Here is a 16,358-nt window from a genome sequence, read left to right as displayed (position 1 = left end):
CAATTCAGGCAGCATCTGAAGACAGGCAAAATCGACGTTTCGGGCAAAGAAGGGCTTTTGCCCGAAACGTCGATTTTGCCTGTCTTCGGATGCTGCCTGAATTGCTGTGCTCTTCCAGCACCACTGATCCAGAATCTGGTTTCCAGCATCTGCAGTCATTGTTTTTACCTAGTTCCCCTTTCACCCTCATTGGATTGTTGTTGGTGAAGTACCCACCCAGGATTAAATGTTACTCTTTTTAATCTGTTTGTAGTCAGTGAACACAGTTTTTAAACTGTGAATCATCAAGCAATATTGGGGGCTGCGCAGCAAGTTACAATATACTGAACAAGGGGAAATGAGTTACAGGAGGTGCACCTAATTCAATGATCCAGTTAGCATCAAAACAGATTTGAGTTTTACAATGTTGAGTTGAAACTTTTAGTTTACTCTCATCTGTATTTTTTAGTTGCGATATCAATGGCTGATGTAGTGACAGTGTGTTGCAGTTCACTCTTGGAGTCTGAGTTGCACTTTCTACATGTATGTTGTAGTCTGGAGTTCTGGGTACAGATGATAGAGGCTCCAATGTTCTTTCATCACATCACTGACCAGGAATCTCTCCTGTTCTCACTGCGTGACATTGACTGGTATTGGGAGGATTTGGTGGTTGATAATCAACCTGTTTGGCTGTATAATGAACACAAATTCCTTAGCTGTAAACTCTTGAGTGGGACTTTTAACCCAGAGCTTCTGGTTCAGAGACATAAACACTATCCACTGCACCATGAGATGTCTATATTTAATGTTTATAGCCATGTATTAACGCCGTACTTAATAGACTTATTGAAGAGTGATGCTTCTTTGCCACAATGCAGTCTCCAGTATATCAGGCTGTAAATGATAATGAACTCGCGCCATATGCTTCATTATGAAGGCTCTGTAATCACTGTTAATAAGTTACCAAAATTTATAGACTTTCAACAAATATCTAGGAAAGTTAACAGTGGAGTACTATGGCGTCTTTTTGATTAATAGTGTTCATTGTCAATTGTCTTGCAACATGGGGGTTAATTTTAGTTCCAGGGCCTTCATCCTGATTTTAAGCAGAGTTGTGATTTGAAAACCTGGAGGTGGCTATCACAGGTCCCTGGAGGGGGTTTCTGAGGAGGTGGTCAAATCAAAGGCAGCCTCCAGAGGCTCATGTAATGAGGAGCCATGGGCTGGCTCTGCAATCAGGAAGACCAGTTTAGGTGTCTGAGGTTCAGCCTGACCAGCAGCTCCATTGCTCTGAAAAATAGTCAGACTCGAAACGTTTACCTTGTTGCTCTCTGCACATGCTGCCAGACATCTGCTGAGTTTCTCCAGCATATTTACTCCATCAGAAATGGTGGCCACAGCAACAGTAGGTGGGGAAATGCAAGGGCGCCTCAAGATGCAGGCGTCTGAAATCTTATAAATGATGTAAAGGATATTAAATGGACACAGTTGCTGAGCCCCCATAGTGGGAGGGGGATCCCTTCCACAGACAATTCTGTGCCCAAAGCTATGACTGTCACAGCCCAGAGGATTCACCACTTTGCCAGGGGGCAGCCATCATTTCACCCACTGACTCCAACCCATGGCCGACGTCCTTTTGATGACATGTGACACCTATCATGAATTATGACTTTAATTAACCTACTTGGCTACCCCCCATTAGCAGGCTTCCTAAAAGAAAATGCTTATAGGTAGGTCCATGCAACAGACTGTCATGCCAACCAGATGCTGGCTACAAACCTACACTCTCCATGCATGAAAATTGTGCTCATGGAGTAATCTGAGTTGGCAGGGCAGAGACTCAAACATGTATTTCTTGTCACACCTAAAGAGTATCACACACTGAATATTATGTTGGTGTGTTTTGATTATTTGTTCTGGAATTATAATAGTGGACATCATATAATTGAAAATATCTCGCAAGTGCCAACTGTTCGTTAGATCAGGAGAAATATTGCTTGCCCTGAGCTTCCTGAAGAAGGGCTTATGCCCGAAACGTCGATTCTCCTGTTCCCTGGATGCTGCCTGACCTGCTGCGCTTTTCCAGCAACACATTTCCAGCTCTGATCTCCAGCATCTGCAGACCTCACTTTCTCCTGCCCTGAGGATCGGTTCCTTTTCAGAGTGTGCAGATTGACCCTGTAAATCTGAATCTTAATTATAAAGAATTGTGCATTAGTTTCAAATTTGAAAGGCTGCAATTTGAATTCTGTATTATTTGAGTTCTGTTGGAGGCACTAGCAGGTGAAACTAAGACAAGAAGGTATCGCCTCAAAATTAGGGGGAGCAGATTTAAGACTGAATTGAGGAGGAACTTCTTCTCCCAAAAGGTTGTGAATCTGTGGAATTCCCTGCCCAATGAGACTTCCTCACTGAATGTTTTTAAAGTTAAGGTAGATAATTTTTTGAACAGTAATGGAATTAAGAGTTATAGTGAGAGGGCGAGTATGTGGAACTGAGGCCACTAAAAGTTCAGCCATGATCTTACTGAAAGGCAGAGCGAGATTGAAGGGGCAGATGGCTTCCTCCTGGTTGTTATGTTCTTATGACTTTTAATTGTCCTTTAAGCAATTAGATTAGGCAATAAATACTGGCCTGACCAGTGATGTCCACATCCTGTGAATGATTTTTTAAAAAATTTTGAGGGGTGGTGGCAGGGGCTTTTTGGGTTTGGGTAGGCAGCAACAACTCATCCAAAAGATAATATCTCCAATAAGACAAGTACTGGGGGATGCTGGAGATCTGAAATAAAAACAAAAAGAGCCGAAGAAACTCAGCAAACTTAGCAGCACCCTGGGGAGTGAGATACAGAGTTAATGTTTCAAGTGTAATGGCTTTTTAAAATTCTTAGCACTTATTTTCACTTGAGACAATATTGCATTCCCTTAGTATTGGACTGCACTGGTTAGATAATCCACTCCTTCTAAGTGCAGCCCAAAGGACCCCTTCTGGCATGTCTCTGTCCTTAATTTGGAAAGACCTTGGTGACTGGGAGGGAAGGAAGAAGAAAAAAAACAAAACAAAATCTGTTCTATTGAAAAATCCAAAGTGTTGAGCAGAAATTGCTGTGTTTCAGGAGAATTGGAACAGTTACAAATTACATGTCAGCAAGTGTATTTTCTGAATGCTTGGAGATCACAACAACGAGAGTTGGAACATTCTGGAATGATATTCTACACTGCTACATGCAAACATTTCCCAAGCATTCCTGAGACTTTGTTGCAAATACAATTCATTATTCCTGACTAAATTGAATCTATTTATAATGAAAAAATAACTTTTGATGTCTCTTTGTCTCGTGCACTCTATCAGCTCTGTGTTCTGTTATAAATAACCATATGAGTCTACAAACAAGAGTAGGCTACTCAGCCCTTCATGGCCTGCTTCTCCATTCAGTAAGATTCTGGCTGATCATTTTTAAGATGAACTATACATTCCCACATACCACTGAAAATCTTGCACTCCCTTTGATCATTTACAAGTCTTCAATGAACTACAGCCTGAACACTGGCACTGTGACAGTATTGATTCACATAGGAATTTTGACTGCAATTTTTCTATTGTGTGGACTGAAAGAAAGTAACTTTAAATATAAAACCTTGAAAACTCTGCTAAGATTCAACTTTATTTTGCTGCAAGTTACCCTCCATTTCTGACTCTTCAACAAACACAGCCTCAACACAGGCACAACACAAACTTACACAGAATGTTCTGCGCTTTCCCGAAGATAGCTTCCAGGGATTATCAAGAGTGTTGTATCTCAAAAATGAAATTGCCAGGTCCCATTTATTTGAAGAGGACTGGATCATAAAAAGGAGGAACTGGCAAGATTCCAACTAGAGTGTTGAATTCAGCTTATAGACAATAAATGTTCATGTTTTATTTACATTAGTTCTAATGTTTTAAAGTATTGGATCTTATGATCCAATAAGAACATATGTTTGAATACGTTCTTATTGGATCGTTAAGTTGCCCCAAAGCTGTGTTGTACCTCAAGACAGGATCATTGACTTTGGAGGGTGTCTGTGCAGATTCATCAAAATGATACTGGCCTTAGACAAGGTTTGCTGGGGAGTGACCTGGTCAGTGTTAAAAAGATTCTATGGGTCGGATGCATAAACCTATTTTTTTCTGTTGGGAGAATCAAAATTGTTGCAATATAGTATTAGAGTAAGTGCTTGACTATATTGGAGGGAAATCAAGAAGACTTATCACACAGGGTCGTGGAAATCTAGTTCCCTGCCACAAATGTCTGGGTGCTGGAAGCGTTGGAGCTTTTAAGACATGGGGTGATTGTTTTTGTTGAGTAATGCTGTAGCAAAAGGTATGGACCTAAATTGGGTCAGTGAAGTTGAGCCACACATCAGTCATGAAATGATTGAAAGACAGAGTAAACTTGGAGAACCAAATTACCTCTTCCTATGTCTAAAACACATGAAAAGCCATTCATTTCTCACATTAAGTAGACGTTTCTCAAAATCAGTGTGGCTCATCATTGGCAAAAGACATATTTACTGAGTTAGTGATCAGGTTTCAAATAGGAAAGTTTAAGATTTCATTGCAAGCAAAAAATGCCCTTACATGGATCAAAATTACCTTTCTTCTGGAAATGGGAAGGTAAACATTGTCACGATGGCACAGTGATTAGCACTGCTGCCTCACATCGCCAGGGTCCCAGGTTCGATTCCAGCCTCGGGAGACTGTCTGTGTGAAATTTGCACATTCTCTTTGTGTCAGTGTGGGTTTCCTCCGGGTGCTCCAGTTTCCTCTCACAGTCCAAAGATGTGCAGGTCAAGGTGAATTGGCCATGTTAAATTGCCCATAGTGTTAGGTATGTTAGTCAGAAGGAAATGGGTCTGGGTGGGTTATTCTCTGGAGGATCGGTGTGGACTGGTTGGGCTGAAGAGTCTGTTTCCACACTGTAGGGAATCTAATCTAATTAGCACAGTTCTAGCATGTAGGTAAACCCTGGACTTGGACCAACCAGTAACAACATGCTTTGGAGATATTTGGAGGTGCCAGCAACACCTTACCTAAATATGACTGTGTCTCATTTAAAAAGTGTCAACACTGCCGGACGAAGTGGTAGAGGCTAGTACAATTGCAACATTTAAAAGGCATCTGGATAGGTATATGAATAGGAAGGGTTTGGAGGGATATGGGCCGTCTACTGGCAAGTAGGACTAGAATAGGTTGGGATATCTGGTCGGCATGAATGAGTTAGACTAAAGGGTCTGTTTCTGTGCTGTACATCTCTATGACTTGTGTAAGGTTTATAGTTGTTTCCCAGATTACCACTCTTAGTTGTGTTTGTCCCCTTAGCCAGTATGTTGCCTTGTTTGAGGTGGTTTGCTGTTACTAATCTTCCTTTGTCTTTGCTTTTTTGGGGACTTTCTAGTATTTAGAGGTGGAGGATAGACCAGAATAGAGTATTTACAGAAGGCACACTGTTAGAGATAAAAATGATGTTTATTACATGATAGCAATAAGTACAACTGCATTTGATCAGAAATAATTGCAAGGAACTTAGGGAGCTGTACAGATACACTGTTCCTTCTGAAAGCTATTGTTGAACCCCTAGTCTCCATCCACAAACTCTGAGTAACATTATTAGGATGGGTGGTGCCAAAGTAACATGGATGTTAACCACTTCAGAATCATTGCTTTATAAAACATGTTGCAGTTCTTTAATATTTTAGCTTGAAAAATAAACTGTAAAGCCACTTTTAAGCATGGCCTCTGTGCCCCATACTAGAGATCTGACACCATAATTCTGGTCAACACTCCAGTGCAATATCGAGAGAGTATCACACTGTCGGAAGTGCTGTACTTTTTATAAGATGTTAAAGCATGAGCCCATTAACTTTCAATATCTCACAGCAGAAGAGAAAAGGAGTTCTCCTGCTAGTATGGCCAATAGTTTTGGTTAGTCAGCATTAGAACAGGTATGAAAATGTGTTGCTGGAAAAGTGCAGCAGGTCAGGCAGCATCCAAGGAGCAGGAGAATTGACGTTTTGGGCATGAGCCCTTCCTCAGGAGCCTTCCTGAAGAAGGGCTCATGCCCGAAACGTTGATTCTCCTGCTCCTTGGATGCTGCTTACCTGCTGCGCTTTTCCAGCAACACATTTTCAGCTCTGATCTCCAGCATCTGCAGTCCTCACTTTCTCCTATTAGAAGAGGTAATCTGATCATTATTGTCTTACTATGTGTTGGAACTTGTTGTGTGCAAATTGCATATCAAAATTCCTACAACAGTGACAACATTTCAAAAGTACAGGGTGACCCCCCCCCCCCCCCCCCCCCCCGGTAACTGCAGAATCATTTTCCGTGGTTTCAGTTACCTTTGGTTTCCCACGGCCTAAACATATTGTAGGGAACCTTCTGGAACCAGAGACCAGGAGGCTGCTGGGAAGGTATGTTTCCCCTTTAAGTGAATGGGTTCGCTCCTTTCCATGGTTTTGGGCTTCTGTGTATCCCCTATGGGTATGGGGGTGGGGGGGGGGGGGGGGGGTGGTGGGGAACTACTGTACCTTAATGCCTTAAGTGTGCCTATATTCATTTTGTGACAATCTAGATAGAGAAAGGTGAACTAACACAACTGTTGGCTGTTGTGAGGAAGATGAAAGTGAGGAGGCCAAAATCTGCAACAGTTCTTGTGCCTGTTGCAGGAGAGCATTCCTCTCAATAGCTGGTCTGCTCAGAAGTTTCTTTGATTATTTTATTTGATTTATTGTTGTCACATGTACCTTAGTACAGTGAAAAGTTTTGTTTTGCATGCAGGACAAGCAGATCATAGCATACAAAGATCACAGCATGATTAAACAGAGCGAGGAATACAAAGTTATGGCTGCAAAGAAGATGCACAAAAAGCAAGGCCAACATTAGAGATTAGAAATTTGAGAGGTCCATTCAGGAGCCTAATAACAGCAGGCAAGAAGCTGTTCTTGAACCTGTTGGCACATGTGCTTCTGCTCCTGATCCATCCAAGCTGGGAAATTTCCAGCAAATAGCAACATGTGATCCAATGCAAATAATTTTTAATATTGTGCAGGAGTCACCATTTTCAGTTTGTTTGCAGTGCATTCCTGGAGATTTCTTTCAACACATTTTGAAGTAAATTATCATTGCGACTTTATGCTTAGCTGCATATGCCTCAAATACATGCCCTGTAAATGCCCAAAATATTCCCACCAATTTGAAACAATCTTTGACTACAAACCATTAAACTGGAAGAACCTGGAGTTAACTTTAGCATATTCAATAGTGGGGTCAGTGAAAAAGACAGGAAAATAGATAGAAATTAGATCATTCTTCTTTTCAGCTGCAGTGCATATGTTTTTGGTTTAAAAAGTAAAATGCATAAAGTAATAGGAAATTTGCCAATTGTAATTTTGCTGGGCTTTGAAGTAACTTTTCACACTTTTTTGACGTGGCTAAAGAGTGTTAAAAACTTGCATTACATCAGGCCTTTAGTTTAATAAAAATAATAAATAAAACTTTAATAAAAATAAAACTTTGGCCTCCTATGTCATTCACCTCAATTTCTTTGCATTATACTGGAGGATAACAGGATGATCTCTGGTTTACTGACTGAGATTCTGCCTGGAGCTATATTACTCTGAAAAATCAGAACAGCAACAGCAAGTTCTGTTTTTTGAAAAATAGAAACAGCAGTGCATAGAGAATGTACAATGCAGTTACGTTGTATCTTCATAATAGTACTGTTTCCTTGCTAGTTCCTACACTGCACTGGATTTTGTGGAAGGGTGACCATATTCCCAAATACACAAACTTTTAAATGCCTCACCCTTAGCAATAATGGGGCTCTTAAACAGACTGAGGGACAGACTTGGGCCTCAATGGGTAGGAAGTCCCACCCCTGAAAGCTGATGGTCAGTCTTAATGGCCAGCAATTCTTGCAATCCCAGCAGTGCCTGCAGTCAGTATGTGAGTGGGGACTCAAATGATATGCATGAAGCCCAGTTATGGTAATCAGAGACAATCAGAGACTTTTAGGGGAGGAGAGGGTCAATCACTAAAGGGAGGATGGGAGATGGGAGGAAGATGAGTATATTGAAGGCCACGCGGCATGTAACAAAGATGATATGGTGTTGCCCCCAGTGCACACACAGGGCATGCATTAATTAATATGCCTCCCCATTTTTCTCTCTCTATCCCAAACAAAAGCAGAAATTCCTGGGGAAAACTCAGCAGGTCTAGCAGCATTTGTGGAGAGGAATCAGAGTTAATGGACTCTGGTCCAGTGACCCATTTTCTCTCTCTATCACTCTCTCTCTTACACATTTCCACCCACAATCCATCACTGTCAAAAAGCTAGCCTTCACTTCTGGCCCACTTGCCATTGCCTGATTGATGTTTTGTGTGGTGGAGGTAGATTAAGATCCTTAATTATGCTTAAGTGGGCATTTCAGGGCTTCAGTTGGTTGGGTGGCTAAATGATTGACTTCTCAATATCTGCATCATGGTTGGGGCTGGATGAGAGGAAAGTGGGCTGAGCAACCGCCACTCTCTTTCCCCCATTGCTCCCTTGCCCCTCTCCACAGAAGACCAAAAACATGCCTAGCGGAGGGCCATAAAATCCAGCTTATGAAATGAGTTGTGGGTTGGGGGATATTGATCAGGGAGATAGTGGCACAGTGATAATGTCAGAATCCAGAAACACAGGCTAATGCTCAGGGGACATGGGTTTGAATCTCATCACATCAGCTGGTAGAACTTAAATTGAATTAGTTAAAGCTAGTCTCAGTGATGATGACTGTGAAATGATCATTGTTATAAAATCCAATCTGGTTCAATAATGTCTGTTAGAGAAGGAAATATGTTGTCCTTACCTGGCTCCGACCTAATTGTGACTCCAGACCCACATCCTTGTGGATGACTCTTAAATGCATTCTTAAAGGGCCCAGTGAGCCACTCCTTTGACAGGAAATGAGGACTGGATAAGCACTGATCTTGCCAGTAATGCTTGCATCATGTCAAATAATAATTTGCTTGCTTATGTTTGGAATCATATAACATATAGAAGAAAGTGAGGACTGAAGAAGGGCTTATGCCCGAAACGTCGATTCTCCTGCTCCTCGGATGCTGCCTGGCCTGCTGTGTTTTTCCAGCACCACATTTTTCAAATCATATAGCATATAGCCAAACATCCCCTCAGGAAAAGTTGTAGTGGCTTAACTCTTCATGGTTTGTGCAATGATTCAGCTCCATAGATCAAATGACCTTTTCAAGTTCTACACTTTACTCTGTAATCCATAGATATCCATTTTCAAGTTGTCTACAAGATAATATACTCCATAGTATTTGGAAATGGTTCAAAGTCAGAATGGTTACACTTACACGTTATACAGTATTTCTGAACGAAATGCCAGCAAGAATTCCCTGATGGCTTCTTCAGATCTGAATTCCTAGAAAATCAACCTGGAGAATCCAGAATACTGTACTGTGTTTATTAATGATGCCGTTTATCCCATCCCCCAGCAAGTGAGGATAAACACTGTACCCTTTACTGGTTCCATTTCACTCAAACATAGTCAAAATTTTATCTTTTGGAATACAGTTGTTGCACACAGTTGTGTAATCAGTTTGTCCATATTTTTAGGGCTGAGTTCACAGAGGTTGAGGACTACAGTAAAGGTTACTGATTGTACTTGCGTAACATATGCTTGCTGTGTTTGTCATCAATGAGCTCGTGATGTCAGCTGACTCTTGTGTTCAGCACAAAAAAGATGCTTGCTTTATCATTGTTTTGCTAGAATAAGGGAAACTTACCACACAGACATTGAGAGTCATAGAAATGTACAGCATGGAAATAGACCCTTCTGTCGAATTCGTCCATGTCAACCAGTCATCCTAACATGTTCTAGTCCCATTTGCTAGCACTTGGCCCATATCCCTCTAAACCCTTCCATCTAGATGCCTTTTAAATGCTGTAATTGTACCAGCCTTCACCACTTCCTCTGACAGCTCATTCCATATTTAGTCCATTTTTCCTGATCTGTTGACATGGTAAACAGCAGTACAGTTGCAAGGACAATCATTTGTAAGCAGCATAACATTGACTGTTCAGAATATTCTTCCTGGGAATATATTTTCATTGACAGCACGGTTGTGTTTCGATCCGAATCCCCATTTGTATTTTTGCTTGCCTCTTTAAGTTCCTCACATTCAAGTACCTTTCAAAATTCTTTGTGGAATACTGCAAAGAAAGAGATGTGCTATTCAAACATTTTGGCTGAGGCTAGTCAGGAGACAGAATCTCAAGAATACCAAATCTCAAAGTGAATAACAATTTACACTTCCAGTGTTAACTCCTATGCAATTTTGCATTCTTGTCTGTCCTGAAGAGTGCAAGATGAAAAGTTTTTCCTCTATATAGTAATAATGAAGTTCTGTATTGAATATTTAAAAATGTTCCAGCTATGTCAGTAAAGTTCAATGCCCTATCTGTCTATGCTATGAATCAGCAAATGTTAAAACACTCAGTGATTACTAAAGGAAGGTTTAGCAGGATGTCACAAATCTCAAGACTCTATCTCTCCTTGACCACCAAAATAGATGTAAACTAGCTGTCTGTTCATCTGATTTAAGTTTTGGGAGGCTGCTAACAGAGTGGCTAGCATTCTGAGACATGTTGATGTGGTAAACTGCAATTGAGTTGCAAGGATAATCATTTGTAAGCAATGTACTATTGACTTCAAACTGTTCTTCCTGGGAATGTATTTTCTCTGTTTGTGACACTAGAAAGATAGCAGACTTAGCAGAGGCAGTTATGCAAAGGTTAGAACAAACAGTCCTACCACAAATTCAACCCAAACTCTGGGTCAGATATGTCGATGACACGTTTGTAATCATTAAAAACGCGGAAATAAAAAAAACACACCAGATCATCAACGCCACACTCACAGGAATCCGATTCACGAGAGAAGAAAAGGATAGCCAACTCCCATTCCTAGACGTGATGGTACAGAGAACACCGAACGGAGAATTCACTACAAGGGTATACAGGAAAGCCACACACACAGACCAAGTCCTAAACTATGACAGTAACCACCCCAACACACACAAATGAAGCTGCATCAGGACACTATTCAAAAGGGCCACAACACACTACAGTACACCAGAACTGCAAAAAGAAGAAGAGGAACACCTATACAAGGTATTCGCCAAAAACGGATACCCGCGCAACTTCATCAACAGATGCCTAAGAGAAAGACAACAGAACGAGGACAGCCGCAACCCAAAGGACTAGCCACACTACCATACATCAGGAGCATTTCAGAACTGACAGCCAGACTACTGCGACCCCTAGGACTCATAACGGCACACAAACCAACAGCCACACTCAAACAACTCACCAGAACGAAGGACCCGATACCCAACATGAGCAAAACTAATGTAGTGTACGAAATACCATGCAAGGACTGCACAAAACACTATATAGGACAAACAGGAAGACAGCTAACAATCTGCATACATGAACATCAACTAGCCACGAAACGACATGACCGGCTATCCTTAGTAGCCACACACGCAGACAACAAGCAACATGAATTCGACTGGGACAACACTACTATCATAGGGCAAGCCAGACAGAGAACAGCCAGGGAATTCCTAGAAGCATGGCATTCATCCACAAACTCCATCAACAAACACATCGACCTGGACCCAATATACCAAGCACTACAGCAGACAGCTGAAACTGACAACCGGAAGCGGCAGGGACAGACCACTATAAACACCGGAGGAAACATCAAAGAAGCGCTTTGCAGGAGGCTCCCAAGCACTGATGATGTCGCCTAGCCAGGGGACGAAACGTTTGCAACAAAAACTTCAAACTCGGCGACCAGAACCACAACAACTAGAAAGATGTAAGATATTATTGTTTCTCTGATGACTTGAACAAACTGGAGAAAATTATATTCCAAGTCTTTATTATCATGTGACAATATAACTTGGGTGTATTTTTCAGTGGAAGTGATCTGGCACAGAATTTCCACTCATAGGACTGATATAAATGCATTTTGGTAAGGCAAATCAGGGCAGGAATTTTACATTTAATGGTAGGTTACTGGGGAATGTTGCGAAACAAAGAGATCCTGGAGTGCAGGTTCATCGTTCTTTGAAGGTAGAGTGGCAGGTAGATAGGATAGTGAAGAAACTGGTATGCTTTATCGGTCAGAACATTGAGTGTATGAGTTGGGAGGTCATGTTGCGGCTGTACAGGACATTGGTTAGGTCACTTTTGGAATACTACATGCAATTCTGGTCTCCTTGATACAGGAAAGATGTTGTTAAACTTGAAAGACTGCAGAAAAGATTACTAGAATGTTGATAGGGATGGAGGTTTGAACTAGCAAGAGGCTGGGACTGTTTTCCCTGGAGCGTTAGATGTTGAGGGGTCACCCCATAGAAGTTTATAAAATCATGAGGGGCCTGGATAGGGCGAATAACTAAGGCCTTTTTCCCAGGTAGGGGAGTCCAAAACAATACGGCATAGGTTTAAGGTGAGAGGGAAAAGATTTAAATGGGACCTAAGGGGCAACTTTTCCACACAAAGGGCATATGGAATGAATTGTCAGAGGAAGTGGTGGTGGCTGGTACAATTATAACATTTAAAAGCATCTGGATACATGAACAGGAAGGGTTTAAGAGGGACATAGGCAAAATGCTGGCAAATGGGTCTAAATTAATTTAGGATATTTGGTCAGCATGATCAAATTGGACTGAAGCAACTGTCTCCTTGCTGTATAACTCAATGAATCAGAAAATTAGATGAGGGAGTCATGTACTTTTCAATCACAAGTGCTATCAAGATGCAAATGGGACAGAGGGAGGGAATAAAAGGGTAGATTGGATTGAAAGGAGGAGCATTAATAAACAAGAGGAATGATGTGCAAAGCAAAGGAAGTGAAAATGCGCTAAATATAGAAACAAAAGATAGGCAAAGAGATGATGTAAATGGTTAGAGCAGTGAGGGAGTGAAGTGTGAAAAATGTGATAAAACCCGTGATTCAGGAATGTGGAGGAAAGGGAACTGGACCTCAGATAGAGAAATAACATGTCAGTTAGTCCAGTTAGTTGGTTTATGATTTTTTTTATTTCAAAAATATACTTTATTCATAAAATTTTAATATCTATACAATTGGTGATGCCATACATACGTATACATTCCATTTCTTTGCATACAGAGATTGGAATTAATCATTTGTATGTACAAGTCTGTACATTGACCATCCAGGTATTGTGCTGAGGCGTCAGCGATGCATAGTAACATCATTAGTGCAGGTTCAATTCCCACACCACCTAAGGTCATCATGACAGGTCCTGCCTTCTCACTCTCACCTGAGGCATGGTGATCCTTGATCAAAGTCACCAAAGGCTGCCTTTCTCTCATAAGAGCGCAGGCTTCTGGGACTATGGCAAATTTTGTAATGGAGTCTCGCAAGGGCAGAAACAATGGACATTTTTCGCTGTTTGTGAAGCGCAAAGAATATGAAAACTTGTTGTAAACAGATGAGGCAACAGCTTTCAAATTTCTGGTGGTCATAAGCATGGCTTCTAGCTTGTATGTTGATCCCTGAAGGAAGCTTTAATGCTGGTTTTGACATGCAAACTGTTATTGTTTCAACGATTTTCTGCCTGGGTTCAGATAACAAAAGAACAGTCCAGTTGCCTGGCAGAAAATTGAAGAGACTCCGATAGCAGCACAAGCTCCCTCGAAGCAAAGAACAAAGCTGACGTGTAATCCCACAGCAGCAAATGTAGGCTGGAGAGCAATGACCGATAGTAACCTCCTTCCTCCTTCGTGCAGCCTGGCGGAATGAGCAGTGTTGCTTTTTTTTTCAAATCAGCTGAACCGCCAGACGTATGAGTGTTGCCAAACTGTGCACTTAGCAACAACACAAAAGAAGTGCTGACTGGCTGAAGAAGCCATGTTTTAGTCATATCCTGTACGGTGCTATTTTTCTTTTTTTTGATAAATTCTTCGGAACTGTAAGGCCTGTATATGGATATAAAACACGGTTTTTTTATATATATTAAGCTTCAATTTCCTTCATGAGTGCCTCGCTTCTCAGATCTGAAGTTCTCTCCTTATACTCCAATCGACCAGTCTTTCTCCCCTCAGTGTCAAAATCTCCCTCATGACAATCTAACGACGTGCCTTGGAACTTGTTGAACTGCATGAAGGGGCTATGCAAATACACACAGTTGTTATTACTAACCTTAAAAGGCGCGACACCCTTTCAATTTGCCAGGAGCAGATGAGGGAGTTGTTAGGTTACATGATTTGGTGTGTGCACGCCAGCTGCCAAATGGCTGGGAGTTAGGATGTTGTTCTCCTGTGTTGTATCATGTCTAATATCCTCCATCCAGCACTCTGCCAGGCAAAACACGGTGTGACGATTTTGTTCTAATACATCTACCTGGATTATAAAGCATGCAAGAAATTGACAATAGACAACCAGCTAGCCAGACTATGTATTTTAGAATTAGAATTTATTGTCATATGTATCTTAACAATAAAATACAATGAAAAGTGTTCTAAGTCGCCCTAACATGGAGCATTTAATATATTGTTCGTGAAACCCTTCCTCCACCCACTGATAGTTTGAGTATTTTAAAGCGATGCATTCAAAAGACGGCAGAGTTTTATTTTAAAAAGGCGAAAAAAAATCCCCCGGGGGCAATTTTCTATCCTCTCCTTTGTTTCTGATCCAGTTTCGGAAGTTTGAGACCTTTTTCAAAGGCAGGAGTATGCAGTGTTCTTGATAAAAGCACCACGAACCCTCAAGTGTGTACATGTACAGGCTTTGAGGTTACTATCGGTCAGTCACAAGTCAAGACAAGTTACTGGAATGCCGCGGACGCGTGTCTCCTCTGAATATTAACTTGATTCTGATTCAGCCCAGATTCGGACTTAGACAGCGTGTGAACTATATTAACCCTGCAAAATTATTCAATACATGTGCACTTGCCTCACTGGTTGGCATTTCTGTCACGTTTATTTTATGTATCGTTCTTCATTTAGTAGAAATCGAGCTGCATAGAGTACAATTGAGGAATGTGTTTTTTAAGCTTTTGTTTAATTTTTCAACAATTACTGTAACTAAAGACTAAGGTGCTAACGTTTATTGGAGAGCATTGAGGGAGGGAAGCAGTGAACAGCTGCACAGTATTTTGCTTGCGTTTGCAAACCCTCTCTACCCGAATGTAGCAGAGGAGTACTACACTAGGGGAGAGATTCCTCCATTCCCCTCCAAACCTCTTTCCTCCCTTCACCATTGTGATGGCCTGAGTGCAGAAGCCATTTTAAAATTTTTAACTTGAGAAAAATTGAGAGAAAGCACTCTTAATTTGAAGTGCAATAGTTCTCCAACTTTCTTGTTTCAAAGGTATTCATTTGGTCCTCCAGCATCACAAGCTTGCTCACCATCCTTAAATGAGGGCTCTTGTGGTGCAGTGAAAATATCCCTACCTCTGGACTAGGAGTTCTGGGTTGAAGGGCCACCAGAAGAATTTAATAACATCTCTGAACAGGTTGGGTTAGAAAGCTTGTGTTCATGCCCCACTTGCAATGGAGGTGTGTGATAACATGTACTACCCCTCATTGGGCCGCAAGCTCTCCCTGTGAACATTGGCTGCCCTCTCGTGAAATCAGAATGAAGGTGACTGTCCATTTGGGCTTCTGATCCTGAAGCTGGACTCACTAGATTCTCATACAGTATGGAAATAGGCCCTTCAGCCCAACAAGTCCACACTGACCCTCCAAAGAGTAACCCAACCATACCCATTCCCCATATTTACCCCTGACTAATGCACCTAACACTATGGGCAATTTAGCATGGCTAATTCACCTGACCTGCACATTTTTGCATTGTGGGAGGAAATCAGAGCATCCAGAGGAAACCAACACAGACACAGGGAGAATGTGCAAGCCCCACACAGTCACCCAAGGTGGGAATTGAACCTGGGTCCCTGAGGCAGCAGTGCTAACCATTGAGCCACCATGCCATCCCCAAGTTGGGAATTGAATGCTGAAATCACAATGAAAATCCAACCCTAAATTACAAGCAAACTTGCGATTTATACTAATGATTTAGATTAGCGTAAACAACTTATGGAATCATAGAACATTGAGAGATCATTTGAGCAATCATGCCACTACTGCCTCCCAGAAACAACTATGAATTAATTCCGCACCCCTGCATTTGAGCCATGGTTATGCAATTTTTTAGAAAGTCCATATCCAATCCCTATTAAATCCACTGTTTCTATGTTTTCAGATACCTTTTTATTCTCTATTAATTTAAAAAAAC

General features: G+C 41.4%; 1 protein-coding gene across 3 annotated transcripts in view; it reads left to right on the top strand.

The window, feature by feature from the left end:
• LOC122562589 (phospholipid-transporting ATPase ABCA1-like) overlaps positions 1-16,358 on the top strand; it is a 146,815-nt gene that overhangs the window by 44,934 nt on the left and 85,523 nt on the right. The window lies entirely within an intron of this gene.

The sequence above is a fragment of the Chiloscyllium plagiosum genome, unplaced genomic scaffold, assembly GCF_037043375.1.
Source record: "Chiloscyllium plagiosum isolate Xiang-an unplaced genomic scaffold, Cpla_swu_hap1 HiC_scaffold_2, whole genome shotgun sequence".
Taxonomy (NCBI): Eukaryota; Metazoa; Chordata; class Chondrichthyes; order Orectolobiformes; family Hemiscylliidae; genus Chiloscyllium; species Chiloscyllium plagiosum.
Note: the sequence above shows the minus strand (reverse complement) of the source record. Positions and strands in the feature narration are given on the sequence as shown.